Source organism: Candoia aspera, chromosome 6 (assembly GCF_035149785.1).
Source record: "Candoia aspera isolate rCanAsp1 chromosome 6, rCanAsp1.hap2, whole genome shotgun sequence".
NCBI classification, from domain to species: domain Eukaryota; kingdom Metazoa; phylum Chordata; class Lepidosauria; order Squamata; family Boidae; genus Candoia; species Candoia aspera.
The window spans coordinates 61,366,514-61,382,435 of record NC_086158.1 but is presented as its reverse complement, the minus strand read 5'-3'; the positions used below and the strand labels follow the sequence as shown (position 1 = coordinate 61,382,435).

Genomic DNA, 15,922 nt, shown 5'->3' with positions numbered 1-15,922 from the left:
TGTGTGATTGAGGAACTAGAGATGTCTTCTCCAGTATAACCTTGTGTTAACAAAAATTAGCTTCGTTTAGTCATATTCTGGGAAGACCAAAATGAATTCGTTGTTTGCCCAACCAAAGTAGTTTGTTTGGTATTAGTTTAGTGTGCTTTATCAATCCATCCATTTTGGTTTGAAAATTGTTGGTTATGGCCTAGTTGGAAACCATAGATTATGGCTTAGTGTGGAGATGTCTCCCTGAATTGCATAAATTACTTCACATTAAACTCTTATTTTCCCATGCTTTTATATACATTTGTTGTGGTACTTGAATTATTATCTGCTGTACTGCTGATCATCTTGCAGTTATTTTTAACGCAATTGTAATTTCTTTTCATGCTTTTATGTAAATTATTCTAGTAGCTTTTCTAGCTAAAGCGTTTTGGATGAGAAAGAGATTAAAGAAAGAATACTTGATGATTATAAAAGTGCTTTAGATAGAAAAATGATGAGAAAATGTTTATTGTTTTACTAAGATGTTTATATAGTTTAGATATAATAACTATTCAGCCTTAATTTATAATTGCAGTGTCCTGTAAATAGCTGAATCTGAAAATGAGACTACTGTATTATGCTATGGCAAAATAAAGATTTCTACATAAAATCCTAAAATATATAACTTCAGAAATAACTGTTGAACAGTGAGAAATCATCTCCTCAGTTTTGTGGCTTTATTTCTGCAGTGGCTATTAAATGAATCTTTTTTCCCCCCACTGCTCTGGGTAACTGCAGTTTATTTATAAATCCACTTTCAGTGTCTGGTTGTCCCAAATGTAAGAGATGGTTTGTACATCTCTGGATGCCTCTTTTTTCAGACTTTTAAAAAAAGAAGTCCTCTTCTAAAACAATGGTCATAAGAATCAATGTTTCTGTTAAAAGGGTAGTTACATATTTGTGTTTGGTTTTCAGATATTTTAGGAATTATGCAGTTTATGTAATATGGGATTGTAGGTAATATTTAATAGATGAGAAAATATGAACAATATATTATTAATTAAATGGATTATCTATAATTCATAAATAGTTGCCTTAGTGTTCTTACAATGCAAACTCTTATTACTTGCAATAAGAGATACATTCTTCCAGGACAGTATGCACAGAATTGTATTTCTAATATATTTCTTTTATAATATTCAAATTTTGGTTAACCTTTGAAAGAGCATCACTGCAGTTTGATATTATTGTACGTTTCTGATTTTGAATATTTAATCACTGAATATTAGAAATACATCCAGTTTGCGTGATAGTAAAAAATAATTCGGTTTGTAGCATAGAATATTGCTGTTGTAGACATAAAAAATAAAGTTTTGTTTACATTTACAGGTGATGTTGCAGTACAGAAACAATTATTAATATAAAGTACAGCTTAATTTTGCCAAATATATTTCAGATTAGCAAAAATATAATATATGGCTTATTTAAATACTTATCTGAATTTTTCAGATCTTTAATTTGTTGTCTTCATATATGCAACTTTTGTATTTGCTGCTGTAGACAGAAGCGTGGTGCTGGAGAGGGGCTATATCTGTATTACTCCATTATTTTTTCCTCAGCATTTAGTTCTGTATCTGTCATGATCAGTACAATTAAGAAATCAGATACTGTACTTTGTCTTAAATTGGAAAAGTGTTTGAAAACAAGGCACAGCTGTATAGTATTTCATTCCTAACATTCTATTTTTTAAACATTTATTCAAGAATATATGTGCTATCTTTCAAAGCAATATTTTTCTCAAGGTAGTTTGAACCCAGTTTTGTTTAAACTAAAAACAGGAGCACAGAATAAATCCTGGTATAGAAAACAGTCCACAGAATCTCAAAAAGTAATAGCACCAGTCCCATCTTGTTGGAGCTAATCAGGAAGGCTTTGCTTAATACCCAGATGGGAGATTGTCAGGGAGTACCAGGGCTGTAGGCTAGAAAAATAACTGAGAAGAAAACAATGGCATACTAGTTTCCTTACTGTTATCAAGAAGATTTATGGTTGTCTCCATGAAATTATCAGGAGCTGAACTCAGTTTAAGACTGTTCTTTGCTTAAAACAGTATATTAAAACAGCTCTATTATTTTTTAACAAAAATGTCCAATACATGTCATACATTAACATCTGTAAATGTTGAAATCCGTTAAATCAGATACATGCATCCCTGAATCTGCATGCACATGACCCTAAAGAAGGAAATAGAATAAATATTCACACTGCATCTGGGTTAGATTTATTCAGGAGATACCCTGTGGTCCCATGTAATTAATAGAAATTATTTCTTAATAGACATACAGAGGATTAAACTGTAAAAAACTGTACTGGCAAAGATGGTTCAGGCAGGCTGGTAACTCTGAATAACAGTACTTTAATTGCAAGAAGTAGAATGGTGATCCCTATGCTCTATGGCTGGATTCAAATTGAGATGCCCTGAGATTTCATTAGAGTTTATGCAATGTAAGTTATGGCTAATTTTTTGTATTAATTTTAATGGAACTTAGATGCAACTAACTTAGTCTGGTTATGGTGTTTGGAAGGAGCATAGATACATCACTTTTTTTAGTAAACTAAGATCTGGAAAAGTAAGCTGTATGGGCATGATAATCCTCTGTAGATTTCACATTTAGCTGAAACAGTCTGAAAATAAATTAATCGTTAAGATATTTCTACCAGATGGGTGAACTTGACTTAAATTCTCTTAAAAAGGATAAGTGGCCAATTAATGTGACCATGAGTCCCTGGTATCCTGAGCCAAAATTGTTCCATGTATATACAGCTTGTCCTTGGTTAATGATGGCAATTGGGACTGGAATTGCCATTGCTAAGTGATGTTGTAAAACATGACATCACATGACTGAGCCACTCAGTGACAAAAAATCTGTTAAAGTTGCCATTGTTAAACAAATCACTGTGGGTCATTAAGGAGGACGTCATGTGGTCACCATTTGCAATCTCTTGCTGGCTTCCCCATTGACTTTGCTTGTCAGAAGCTGGCAAAGAAGGTTGCAAATGGTGACTGTGGGATGCTGCAATGGCCAGAATTCCAAGGACTGGTTGTAATACCACTTGTTCAGCACCATTGCAAATTCGAACAGTCACTGAACGAGTGCTCGTTAAGCAAGGACCACCTTATAATGCTGTTAGTTCCTTAAACAACTGAAGGAGAGTTTGATTGATTTCTCACAAATATTTCATACCATTATTAGAAATTAATTGAATAGGGACAAGTACACATTAACAGCTACATCAGAATTTTGAAATAGTTCTATTGCCATGTATCCAAATACCTTCCCTGTTTTCTTAGACAATACATGCCTGTTTTAGCTACATGTATGTTGACCCCAGTCTTTCCCTTCATTGATCTTGGAGTTCACATACTGAGTATCAGCAAAACCTTTTACAGGTAGTCCTTGCCTGACAACTATTTGTTTTGTGATGGTTTGGACTTAGGACCATGCTGAAAAAACCAACTTGTTACTGGTCCCCGCACTTACGACTATTTCAGCATTCCTGCAGTCATGTGATCATGATTCGGGTGCTTGGCAACTGGTTTGCATTTACAACCGTCGCAGCATCCCACAGTCACATGGTCACTATTTTCAACCTTCCCAGCCAGCTTCCAGAAAGCAAAATCAGTGGGGAACCATGCAATCCACTTAATGACCGCTGCAAAAAAGGTTGTAAAATTGGATTGGATTCACTTAATGACTGCTTCTCTTAGCAACTGAAATACCAGTCCCAGTTGTGGTCATTAATGCGCTCTACATGGGGCTACCCTTGAAGAGTATCCAGAAGCTTCAGCTGGTCCAGATGCGGCTGCGTGGACAGTTATTGGTGCTGTAAAATCGGCACACGTGACACCACTGTTACGCAAGCTGCATTGGGTACGAGTTTGCTTCCAGGTCCAGTTCAGGGTGTTGGCTATCACCTTTAAAGCCCTACATGGCATGGGACCCTCTCATCCCCATAACATCAACTGGCCCCATCCGTTCAGGCAGAGAGGGCATGCTACGGACCCCATCAGCAACGGAATTTCATCTAGCAGGGTCCAGGAGGCGGGTCTTCTTGGCAGTGGCGCCCGCCCTTTGGAATATCTTGCCCCCGGAGTAGAGACAGGTTTCCTTGCTCCCGGCCTTCCGAAAGAAATTGAAGATCTGGTTCTGCCCCCTTGCTTGGGATGGGGAGGGTAACAGCTCCACCTGGCGGTGGTTGGCGCCATGGCACCCCCTATTGATTGTGATTCCATCTCCTCTTGGATTTTATATTCATTATCTTATTTATGTTTTTAGATTGTAACTTAGGTTTATATGTTTTCATTATTACTTTTATTGTAAACCGCCCAGAGTCCTCCGTTGAGGGAGATGGGCGGTGATAAGAAGAGAAAGACAGACAGACAGACAGACTACCTGTATACTGTCCAGGCTACTTGGGCAGATCTGTTCTATAAATGACACAGAGTTTCTCACAGGTAAACAGTTAAACTTTGCTATAGTACCTTAATGGAATGGGGTTTCCTCTGAGATAGTACTGCAAGTAAACCAGGGTTACTGCATGGTGCTCAGGGCTTTTACAGTTATTTACATTTACTATACAGGTTTGAAAGAATTTACAATGCTGAATGTTACATGTTTTACCAAAGGCAGGTGTATTGCTCTGTGGTGATCCTTTACTTCTTTGAATGGTTCATTAAAATCAGAGTGATCCTTGATAGTATTTACATAGAACATTAAGGTTGCACTGCTAGCATCTCAGTTATACCTCTAGATCATGATAATTCATCGTAGACTTGCAAAAGGGCAAATGCATTTAAGCTGTTTTTGTGCAAATATTGAAGATTGCTGGTATGTCATACCAGCACACCTTTCATCATCTTTCTCCCTTCCCCCCCATTTACTTTTTCAGTGAAAATATCTTATGATAGCATGTATCAAGTAATTAATATTAAATGGGTGGGCAGATAGAAAGCTTGGAATTTTTACAAGTTAGGATTAATAAGCCCCTGCAGCTGGGTAATATAACCTTAATCTTAAATGTTGTTTGCTTCATTCTGTCAAGTAAACTGAAAGTTCTGACACCACTAACCACTAACCCAGAAAGCCTTACTCCTTATTAAAGAATACTCTGCAACTTGCAATTTGCTACAACTGAACTGTTTGTAATTCCATCTTCAGACAACAAAGCTTCGGTTGGTGCAGGTACATAGAATACATGTAGTATCCATATTGCTGTACTGTAGTACTGTTTTTTGTGAAACTTTTAATACAGGGAGAAAGTGGTGCTCCTACTGGAGCTGATTAAGTGTGCTGCAAATTTATATCAGATTACAGTTTTTTTTACGCTTAAAGTATCTTTCTGCCTTCTTTCACTGCATTTGATAATGTTACTATTTTGGGGCTACCATACACAGTTTCTATAATGTTCTTTTTGTTAAAACTATACTTGGTTATTAAGACCCTTTATGGTGTTCCATGTCTTCTGAAGAAACAGTTTACATCTGCGGGGTAACCAAAACAAACCAAGTGGCAATTACACCAGTTAGAAAACATTTCCATACACGATCATAAGTTGGTGGGTAGTTCTCTTAAATAGCCAGAACAAACTATTTTATTGCAGTAGAGGCTTAGTGAAGCAAGCATTCTCTGCCACTACTTTGGGTATATTTTATGATGACAAGTTTATAGAAAAAAAAACCCCATGTAGCTCAGTTTCCACTGCAAAACTGGACAAGCTCCTTACCTTGAGCTTAGTCAAATATTTGTTTTGGAAGGAAATTTATTTAAAGACCTGCAAAATATTCACTGTCTAAAATGCTGCAGCAGTGTGACTGAACTGGTTATGAATAGCCTTTTCCTTTCTTCATTCCTCCCCCCTCCCCTGCAATGTACAGCTGAGTGTTTAAAATTGGAAGCTAAAGGAAATGGAAGGTAAAGGAAAAGAAAACAGTTGGCAATATACTGATCTGCGTAAGAACAGATTTTTTTGCCTTCCCTGTAAGATATAAATATCTGAAAGAAATCTGTACTTGAAAACATGCTTTCTCTGTGAACTATTAACAAATGGTCCAGGTATTTATTTACTGTATTTTGAAACTGCTGCACTCATAGCAGGTTAATGATGGTGTATAAGATAAAATGGCATCACAAAACCATTAAAAAATATTGGTTTTGTTGTATGCTGCCCAGAGACACATTTGTGAGATGGGTAGCTGGATGATCTGCCCAGTGCCTTCTCTTCCCTGCCTCCGCTCTGCTGTCCTTGGCTTTTCCCCACTCCTCTTCCCAAATGCTTCTGCCCAGAACCACTGTCTTTGCCCATATGTAGAACAAAACAGCCCTGTAAGCCTGGAAGCAGGCATTTTCAATAGTGGCCCCTTATTTTGGAACAAATTGCTCTCCAAGGTTTGAATGGCTTCCTACCCACTGTCCTGTTTAGTCGATAGACTTTGAATTAATTTACAACAATTCTTTATTAAGCTAATTTTACATCAGTGGAAGGCCTAATAATAATTAACAGAATTTTATTATTTAATTTTTGAAACTGAATTCAGTATGGAATTCTGAATAGGAAAAGGATTGATTCTACATACAAGGTAATGAACTCTGAGGAAAATTGATTCTTAAAATTAAGGTATAAACAAAGAAAGTCATAGGCAACAGACAGAATACAAATGAGTAAATGGATTGTTTGCACTGTGCTATTTTACCAATTGGTTGAAGATTGTAGAAGCTATTGACTCTGAGGCGTTAAACAGGGCGGTTCCAAGGGAGTAGAATTAACACAGAAGCTGAGGTAGAGGAACCTGGTGATATGAGTATTTAAGAAGATGAATCGATGGTAGGACTGGAGAATTGAGACAGACTAATGTGAGGCGGTGACAGTGGCTTTTCAAAGGAATCAAAGGTAAGTATACGATGCTGGGGCAAAAGGTGTAGATATAATTACAACAGAGCTGAGTTCAGGAGTTGACAGTTGGACGACGATGTCAGAGGCGGGCAGTTGAAGCTCCACTGCACGAAGTGTTCTGAGGCAGAGAAACGGCAATGACTGCTGAGGCCATTAAGTCCTTAAGGAAATGCGGAATTAGGAGCCGAGACAATGGGAGAAGCAGGCGGGAGAATGACAGGCTCTACAGGAAGATCGGGGTTATCAAGAACAAGGGCACTTTCCGAATTCAAAGATGGCTCTGGACATGCTGAGGAGAATTCGTGAGGCTGTATAGAGGAACGGTTGTCTCCGGCGCCCTTCTGTGTCTTCCTACGCCTTTTATAGGCTGCACCATCACACTGTTGCCAATTGGGAGTCAATCAGGCTTCTTGTTGCTCGGCCCTCCTCATGGTCCGCCGCTCTCCAGCGCTGATTGGTGGTGGCGAACCCGATTCACTTCCTGGCTCCTTCAGCTTTTTCCTCGGCTTGGCTTAGCGGTTTTTCCCGGCTGTCCCCTTCATCCTTCAACTCAGTCTCTATTCTAACACCTACTAACGTTCAGAAAGGCTATTGAGATGCCTTTTTTTCAGAGAACCTTCAGCCAAACAATTTGCAGGCAGTGGTCCATGGGATGTTGAGTTTTAATGTTAGGTTGTTGCTGATTGATAGCTAAGACATTTTTATGGTGGGATTTTATGATATAATGATATAACGATTTTATCATTTATATTTTATTGTTTTTACAGGTAGTCCTCAACTTACGGCCATTCGTTCAGTGACCGTTCAGCAACGGTGGTGCTGAATGAAGGGACTTACGACTAGTCCCCAAAGTTACAGCTGTTGCAGTGCCCCTGGGGTCATGTGATTAAAATTCTTACCACAGGGGTGCTTCAACTCCACCCACCCAACTATTTCCCCCATCTCTCCCCCGCTTTTGACCTCCTGCACTCCACAGCCCCTGCCATCCTAGCTGACCTTCACCATCTTGCTCCCGCTGCTGATCAAGCATGCCCCACCTGGCCCTTTGCGAGGCAGCTGCTGGCTGCATGAGGCTTTCTTCCCAAGGTTGTGCACGGTGGTTTCCTCGCAAGACCTGGGGAAGATGGCCTCAAGTGGCCACTTGAGGCCAGCAGCTGCCTTGTGAAGGGCCAGGGCGAGCACACCTCTTCAACAGTGGGAGCAAGAAGATGGCAAAGGTCAGCTGGGGTGGCAGAGTGCAGGGTGGCGAGGGTGACTGCCACAACTAGGGTGGCTGGGGCTTCTCAGGACACGGCTTTACTCTACGCCCTTGGGTCTTCCTGGGATGCTGCAGCTTTGCGATGCACAGCTGGGGCTTCCCGGGGTGTGGCTGTTCAGAGTGCTGGAAAGCATTTGGCCTGAGAGATCAGAAAAAACACACACCAGGCATTTCTGTAAAAATAAATGTATTTATAGAAAGCATAAAACATGAACAGGTTCCATATCCAGAGCTGGATAGGCTCAAAAACTTCTTACATAAACATATTTACAAGTTCATGCATTTACATGCACAGAGCAGGACGAGCTGCTGCTGCTGGGCTAAACAGAAACTAAAACCTTCTGATGGCAAGTTTCTCCCCAGGCAATGAGCAGCTTTAGCTTATGTGGTCATCCTTTTCACACCCCAACCTGAGGACAATAAAGTTTGACCTTCTAACTCTTGCCAAAGTGGTTTGTTACCATAGTAACTTCTCTGTAGCTAAAATTTCTTTGAAGAAAACACATGCCAACAGGGGCAACTAAGGCTTCCAGGGTCAGCTGCGGCTTCACGCTGTGGCTCAGGGTCCTTGTAGCCCCAGAGCTGCATCATGCCAGGAAGTCCCTTTGCACCATGCTGCTGGGCTGGGGCTGGGCTTTGCGCTGCGAAGGGCTTTGTGCTGCACTGTGGCTCAGGGGCTTTTTGCAGCCCCAGAGCCATGGCGTGCCAAGAAACCCCTTTGCACCATGCTGCTGGGCCGGGCTGGAGTGGCTGAGGCTTCCAGGGGCAGCTGCAGCTTCGCGTCACGGCTCTGGGGCTTCTTACAGCCCCAGAGCTGTGGCGCACCAAGAAGCCCTTGAGCAGCAGCATATTCTTTCCCTGGCCTTCCTGAGCTTGTGCCTCACTGCAGCACCCCACTCCAACTCATGGGTGGCCTGTGCCCACCTTCCCAGGCCTCCCTCATGCCCCGTGGCATCCCCATGCTCCATATCTGGGACCCCTACCTCTTCCTGCTTAATGACCAATGCACCTTGGGGTTACGATGGCAACCAGAACTGCCCAGGATTGCCATTGTTTAGCAATGTGGTCACGTGACATTGTGCTTTACAACCACATCACTTAGTGACAGAAATTCTGGTCCTGACTGTGGTTGTAAGTCGAGGACTACCTGTATAGTTTTTGATTGTATTGTGAAAACCTCAAGTCTTGAGTGGAGGAAGCATATAAATGATGTAAAAAATAAATTAATAATAAGTACTTAGGTAAGTAGTTGTAGTTAAGGGGTCTCTCTGTGCAGGAGTCAAGGAGAAATATCCTATAGCTTTTTGTGATAGGCTACACAAATACACATGGCATTAAATACTTTGTACACTGTCAAGAACCACAGAACAGTGACTAGATGTCATAACTTTCATATAGTTTATGTTAACTATAAATAGTGAAAATACCTTTATATAAAAGATTCTACTACATGGTCTTGAATATGAGCAAATATTTAGATAACATTTACTGATCAACAGAAAGCTAGAATTAAAATTCTTGGAAGGTCTTCCAGTGTCAAAAATAATTCCAATAGAAAAAAATACATTATTTAATTAAACTATTTACCACTTAATTTTTAAGTATAATTAAGGAATTACCAAGTTTACATAAAAGCAAAGCACAGCAGATGCTACTACAATAGGCTGTTTCTCAGATCTGAATGAATCCTCAGCAAGCTACTTAATTACTCTGAAATTCAGGAGTATGATTAGAGTAATGAAACCAACAATTTTCTCTTGAGTTTGTCATAGAGCTTCCGTTTATTCAGGCTTTGGAGCAGCTTGGTTGCAAATGACTGAAAAGACTATCTGTGGATGCCACATTGTTTCATTGTCTTCAGGACTGGTTTAAGTTTATAGAAGTTTTTAATTGCTAAATGGCTTGTAAATATTTACTATCCATTTGTAGATTAATTATACTTTCTTTAGGTTGCAAATGCAATGCAGTAAGAATAAAAAAAGTGGCATTAGGAAAAAGATACTGTTCTTGGGAGGATTTGATTCTTTAAAAACTCTCTCAGTCTCTGTGTCCATACCATTTTCATTTCTTTTATTATTTACAAGACTATGTTAAATCGTACATCAAAAGCAAAGTATCTGTTCTATGGACTATGGAATAAGAATGGTGGATGCCATGCACTTGTGTCAGTTTCAACTTATTTCATGGCAAATTAGGATTCTTTGGGAAAAAACAGAGAGATACCAGTACTTTTGACTGTGTGTCGTTTGGTATGTCTTAGGGGGAAAAAAACGCATTTGCATAGTTAGGCTTCCTTTGGTTTTTTAATATTTCTTTTGGCTGTATAGCACCATGAAGTTGATAACTAATCTCCTTTTGCTTACCTAGTTATGGTTTCTGTAGCATGAAAACTTGTGTACCTTGGCTTCATGTAGTTTTTGCCTTCTGCTCACAGTACTGCCATAAATGAAAGTGAATGAACACATGAGATTCCTCAGATTTTTTAAGAACATTTTCTATAAAGACCCATCAAGTCACCATTGATTTGTCAGATAGTACTACATTTGAATTGGACATTATTTTGTCATAACAAAAAAAAGTATTAAAACTCACCTCACAGGGTTGTTGTTATGGGGAAAATAGGAGGAGGAAGGAGTATTAGATATGTTCACCGCCTTGAGTTATTTATAAAAATAATAAAGGCAGGATAGAAAATAAATTTTAAAAAATACAAACAGAAGATGTTTAGGTTATTGTCGCGTCACGCGACCAGTCCTTCGCCCTTCGGTCTATGGGATTCCCTGGGGGGGGAATGAGCCAACGATTCCCTCGCAAGGGTGAGGTCGAAAAAACAACGGTAGGCACAGGATTCTTTTGTGGTGAGTGACGCTACATCTCAGGAGGTTGCTGGTACTGCCTCCTGGTGCCATGCCCCCACCTCCTTTTATTCAGCAGTTCTATCAGGGCGGGGGAGTGAGTACAAAGAGGATAGGGAAATACAAGTCATGCCCTGAGGCTACGTGAGAGACATGCAATCTAGCTGTGCAGTAATGGAGTCAGGTACGTCACAATTCCACCTTTTTTTATTTAATTTTGTTCCTCCCCCAGAGGGTCTGAGTCGGGGAGCCAGGGACTCTTCAGTCCAAGGAGACCCATCCCAGCGTCCTCTCTCGGGGGGTAGTGTGACCGGGGGTCCTTTTCCACTTCTGATTCACTATCGGAGGACCATTCCAAGAGTGGTGTTTTCTCCATACCTACAGCAGTGACCAGGTGTTGAACAGCAAGCTTTGTCTCGGATACCTCTGAGTCCAATGTATGAAGTCTCTGCTTTAAGAAGCGGAGAACGCGACCCAGCACACAGGGGCCTATGGTGCATACGAGAATCAATAACAGGAGGGGCCCCAACAGAGCGGACAACAGTGTGGTTAGCCATGGAGAAATGCTAAACATATTTTGATACCATGACATGGATTGTTGGCGCTCCAATTCCCTTGTTTTTAAACGGGAATTGAGCTCTTTCATAGAGTCCAATACTACTCCTGAGTTGTCGGCATAAAAACAGCAGTCTTCCTTTAGAGCAACACACAGTCCCCCTTGTTTGAGGAACAGAAGGTCGAGACCCCTACGATTTTGCAAAACCACTTCGGATAGAGAGGTAAGGGAATCTTGTAGCGCCACAATAGATTGTTCGATGGCGCGAAGGTCAGTGTCAATGATAACGCTAAGGTGACGCAGGTTCTGATCATTGACAACAAGGGCTGACACACCAGTGGCGGCTCCGGCCGCACCTAAGCCCAGTAGGACTGATAAAGTTACAGCAGTCACTACTTCGCGCTTAGCCTTGAGGGGATAATGAGGGGGCTCTAAAATGGAGAGAAGTTCGTCAGGGGAATAGATAGAAATCTTGGGGAGTAGGAGCACCTGAATACAAAAGGCGTTAGTTTGTAACAAGGTATCACCATATACACATGCGGTGAGGCCAGAAGAACATGCCCAAACAGAGTTGTTCCCAGGGATAAAGTATTGCCCTGTCAATCGGGCAGAGATATTACCAGAGGTAGTGTAGAGTACACCGTAGCCACCATGGCCGGTGTGACCGTTGATGTTCAAGCGATTTTTTGGAAGATAGAGGGCACAGTGATCATGAGAAGAATTAAGGCAATATTGAATATAGTTAGCAGGAACACGGCCAAGGCAGCAGCCCTGCCCTATTATAGAGGTGATAGTCAACGTGGTGTTTTGCCAGCGGCAGGAGGCGGCTGAGGTAGAGTTTCGGATAGGGTCAGGAGAACCGACTGCTTCATAGAATGGTGGGGAGGAAGACAAGCAAAGCCAACATCGAGATGTGTTAGAAGCGGTGTGAACAAGGGAAAAGGAGGAGTTAAGAAGAGAGACAAGGGGGTTTTTTTGTTTGGTGAGGGGTTTAAGAAAGGTGGAGTGAATGTCGTCGGCATTGGGCCCAACAGGTGGGGACTGAGGGAGAGTGACCTGTCGTTGAATGTAGAATATGTTGCCGTAATGATACCCGGGCCATCCGGCATATATACGACCTCCCCATTTTACACCTGAGTCCCAGGCATTCCCCTGAGCTTTTCCTGCAGCAGTGAATTGTACAATAACCGGATTACATCTATTCCAACCCCCCTGTCCTGCCGCATTCTTTTTGGTTGCGGTGCATCTAATGTCCTTTCTCAACCGAGTGAGGGTGATGTAATCAGTCTTATATGGAGGGGTCCAGTAGATGTAGCCAGTGGAAACGCAGGACCAAGATTTGCAAAAGTAATCTGCTATGCCTCCGCAGTCGTGCACGTGATCAGGGCTGGTGTCATGTCCTGGGCACACATACAGGGGATACCTTTTAACGGTGGAGTGGCTGGGCTCTGGGAAGCCGGCCAGCCTCCTGTAGGCTGTCACTCCTAAAAGCATTTCTGAAAAGTCAAAATACAGGTTAGGGAAACAAGATATAATTGGGCTATAACAAAAGGAGGTATTCAGGATCTGTCCCAAGGCATCGCGGATTGTCCAGGTGATATTGTAAGGGCGATGCGATCCCTGGGCGTCAAATGCCAGTAGGCGTCGTCCCTGCCAACGGGCGGGCTCAGGAAGGGAGAGTAAAAATAAGGTGAGCGTAAGGCGAGATGAGGTGGCGAACCCCTTAATTAATTTTGTTATTTCACAGTGATATTGTCCTAGATCGGTCAACTGTACGTTGGTGATAGCAAGGGTAGTTTGGCGAAAGTGATAAGTGATGGAGTAGGAATCGCCATCTTGGAGAAGGGTGTTGTTGCGGAACCAGCGCCAGAAGGTGCCTTTTCTTTTGATGGGAGAGCGTTGAAGACATTCCATGGCGTTGGATGCTGAGCTGCGGCCAATGGTGGCAGGGTAGCGTAAACGATGGGTTCGAATGAGAGAGGTTGTTTTAGGGTTCGTTGTGAGGGGAGCAGAGATGGAAGAGAGATGACAGAGAAGGAGGGTCAAGAAGGTGCTTGTCAGGAGGCTGCCCATGATATGGCCGGATGCAGCGAGCAGGAACCCAGAGCACTCGATCAGGAAGTTGCACAGCAGCGTAGCCTTTTCCCCAGGTGACGAGTTGCGCAGGGCCTTTCCACTCAGGGCTGGGCAGTTGCCTAAAATAAACAAGGGGACGGGAAGAGGGAACTACTGGCTTGGAAAAGTGTCGAGATGCAGCCGTAGCAGGGGGGGTACCGGTAAGATTAAGGAAATTCAAGGTAAACAAGGTGAGATTAAGGATGTTTTGTAACATCGGGAGGCTTGGGGGGCCTAAGGCCTTTTTCCCCGTTTGCCGATCAAGGGCATTCTTTAGGGTCTGGTTAGCCCTTTCCACAATAGCCTGACCTTGGCTGTTGAATGGTATACCGAATCTGTGAGTAATGGACCACTTACGGCAAAACTCAGCAAAGGGAGTGCTGACGTAAGCGGGGCCATTGTCAGTTTTCAAAGTTTTGGGACATCCCGATGTGACGAAAGTGCGAATACAATGATTGATTACGTTTTTCGTGGCTTCTCCTCTTTGCAAAGTTGCCAGGATGAATCCCGAATAGGTATCCACAGATACATGGATATACTTCCAAGGTGCAAAAGAGGGATAATGAGTGACATCCATCTGCCATGTGTCACAAGCATGGACACCCCTGGGATTAACTCCCTCAGGGATGCACTTTGCCTGCAAACTGCAGGTTGGACATTGTTGAAGAATGGCGGTAGCTTCTTGATATGTAATGCCAAATTGGCGCACCAAGGCTTTTTTATTTTGATGGAAATAAGCATGGCTGTCCCCTGCTGAAAGCGGCGGAGGAAGAGGGGAAGAGGCCATAATTTTGCAAGCCTCATCTGCCATGTGGTTGCCTTCGGACAGGAAACCGGGTAGCTGTTGGTGGCTTCTAATATGCGCTACAAACAAAGGGGATGTTCTGTCCTTCAGGAGAGTTTGAAGCTGCAAAAAAAGCGTCATGAGAGAGGGGGGGGTAACAGGGGAAATATATGCATCAAACATGGCCACAGCCATTTGAGTGACATACATACTATCTAATATAACATTCAAAGGCTGTTCTGGGAAAAGAGACAAGGCTAGCAAAAAGGCGGCTAACTCAGCCTGTTGGGCAGATGCTTGTGGGCCTGTTAGGCGTTTATGCCATTTGCAATTATTTTGCCATGTACAAGCCCCTATGGTTTTGGAGCCGTCTGTAAAAACAGTGAGGGCTTCCTTGAGTGGCTGCTGAACGAACGGCGAGGTTAGTGTGAAGGGTACTGTTCGCAACAGTTGCAATCGAGGATCAGGGGGAAGATGGCATGACACCTGGCCACACCAGTCCTCCAAGGCATCCTGCAGTGCAGTGGAGTTTTGTAGGAGGGGTTCCCATTGAGTAACCTTAAGGGGAATGTACAGGGTGGAAACATCCAGTCCCATTAGGGCTCTAATCCTCTTCCGGCCTTTCTCAACAAGAGAGGCCATTTGTGCTGCTCTGGTGATGATGGATGTCTTAGGTGTGTGTGGCAAGTGTAGCCATTCTAAAATATGTAGATGTTTGTTATCAGACGTTTGGACAATGATGGCAGTTAATAATTGATGTGTTGAAAGAATGGCAAGAGAGGGTGGTTTGTCAGTGAGCGCACGGTCCACCCATTGGGTCGTAAGGACGGCATTGACCTGTTGTAGGGCGTGCAATTGTTGTTCTGTAAGGTATACCTTGTCAGCTGGGTTTGTCAAACCCACTAACGCTTGGAATAAAGGTGATAACATGGGTGTAGTTAAAGCAAGGTATGCGCGGGCCCAATTAATGACCCCCAGACATTGTTGTAATTGGACCAAGGTGGTCGGCTGGGGAAGCGTGAGCATAGGTAGAAGTGGGGCAGCAGTGGAGGCTAAAACTTTGTGGCCTAGATATTGCATTGGATAACGAGACTGGACCTTTTCTGGTGCAACGTGCAACCCTGCCGTTGCTAGGGTGGCTAAAAGAATAGGAAAAGTTTTTTGAACTGTCCCTTTCGGGCCCTCAGCAGCGACTAAAATGTCATCCATATAATGATACACAAGAAAATGCGGAAATTGGGATCTATAGGGTTGCAATGCTTTATCGACAAAAAATTGGCACATTGTGGGTGAGTTCAACATGCCTTGTGGGAGGACCTTCCACTGGTACCGAGCAGTAGGCTTTGAATTGTTAAGTTCCGGTACCGTAAATGCGAAAATAATTCTGTCCTTTTGTGCCAAAGGTATGGAAAAAAAACAATCCTTGAGGTCTA

At 42.4% G+C, this 15,922-nt stretch overlaps 1 protein-coding gene across 8 annotated transcripts in view; it reads left to right on the top strand.

The window, feature by feature from the left end:
* The window catches only part of ATE1 (arginyltransferase 1), an 87,434-nt gene that overhangs the window by 17,437 nt on the left and 54,075 nt on the right, over positions 1 to 15,922 (top strand). The window lies entirely within an intron of this gene.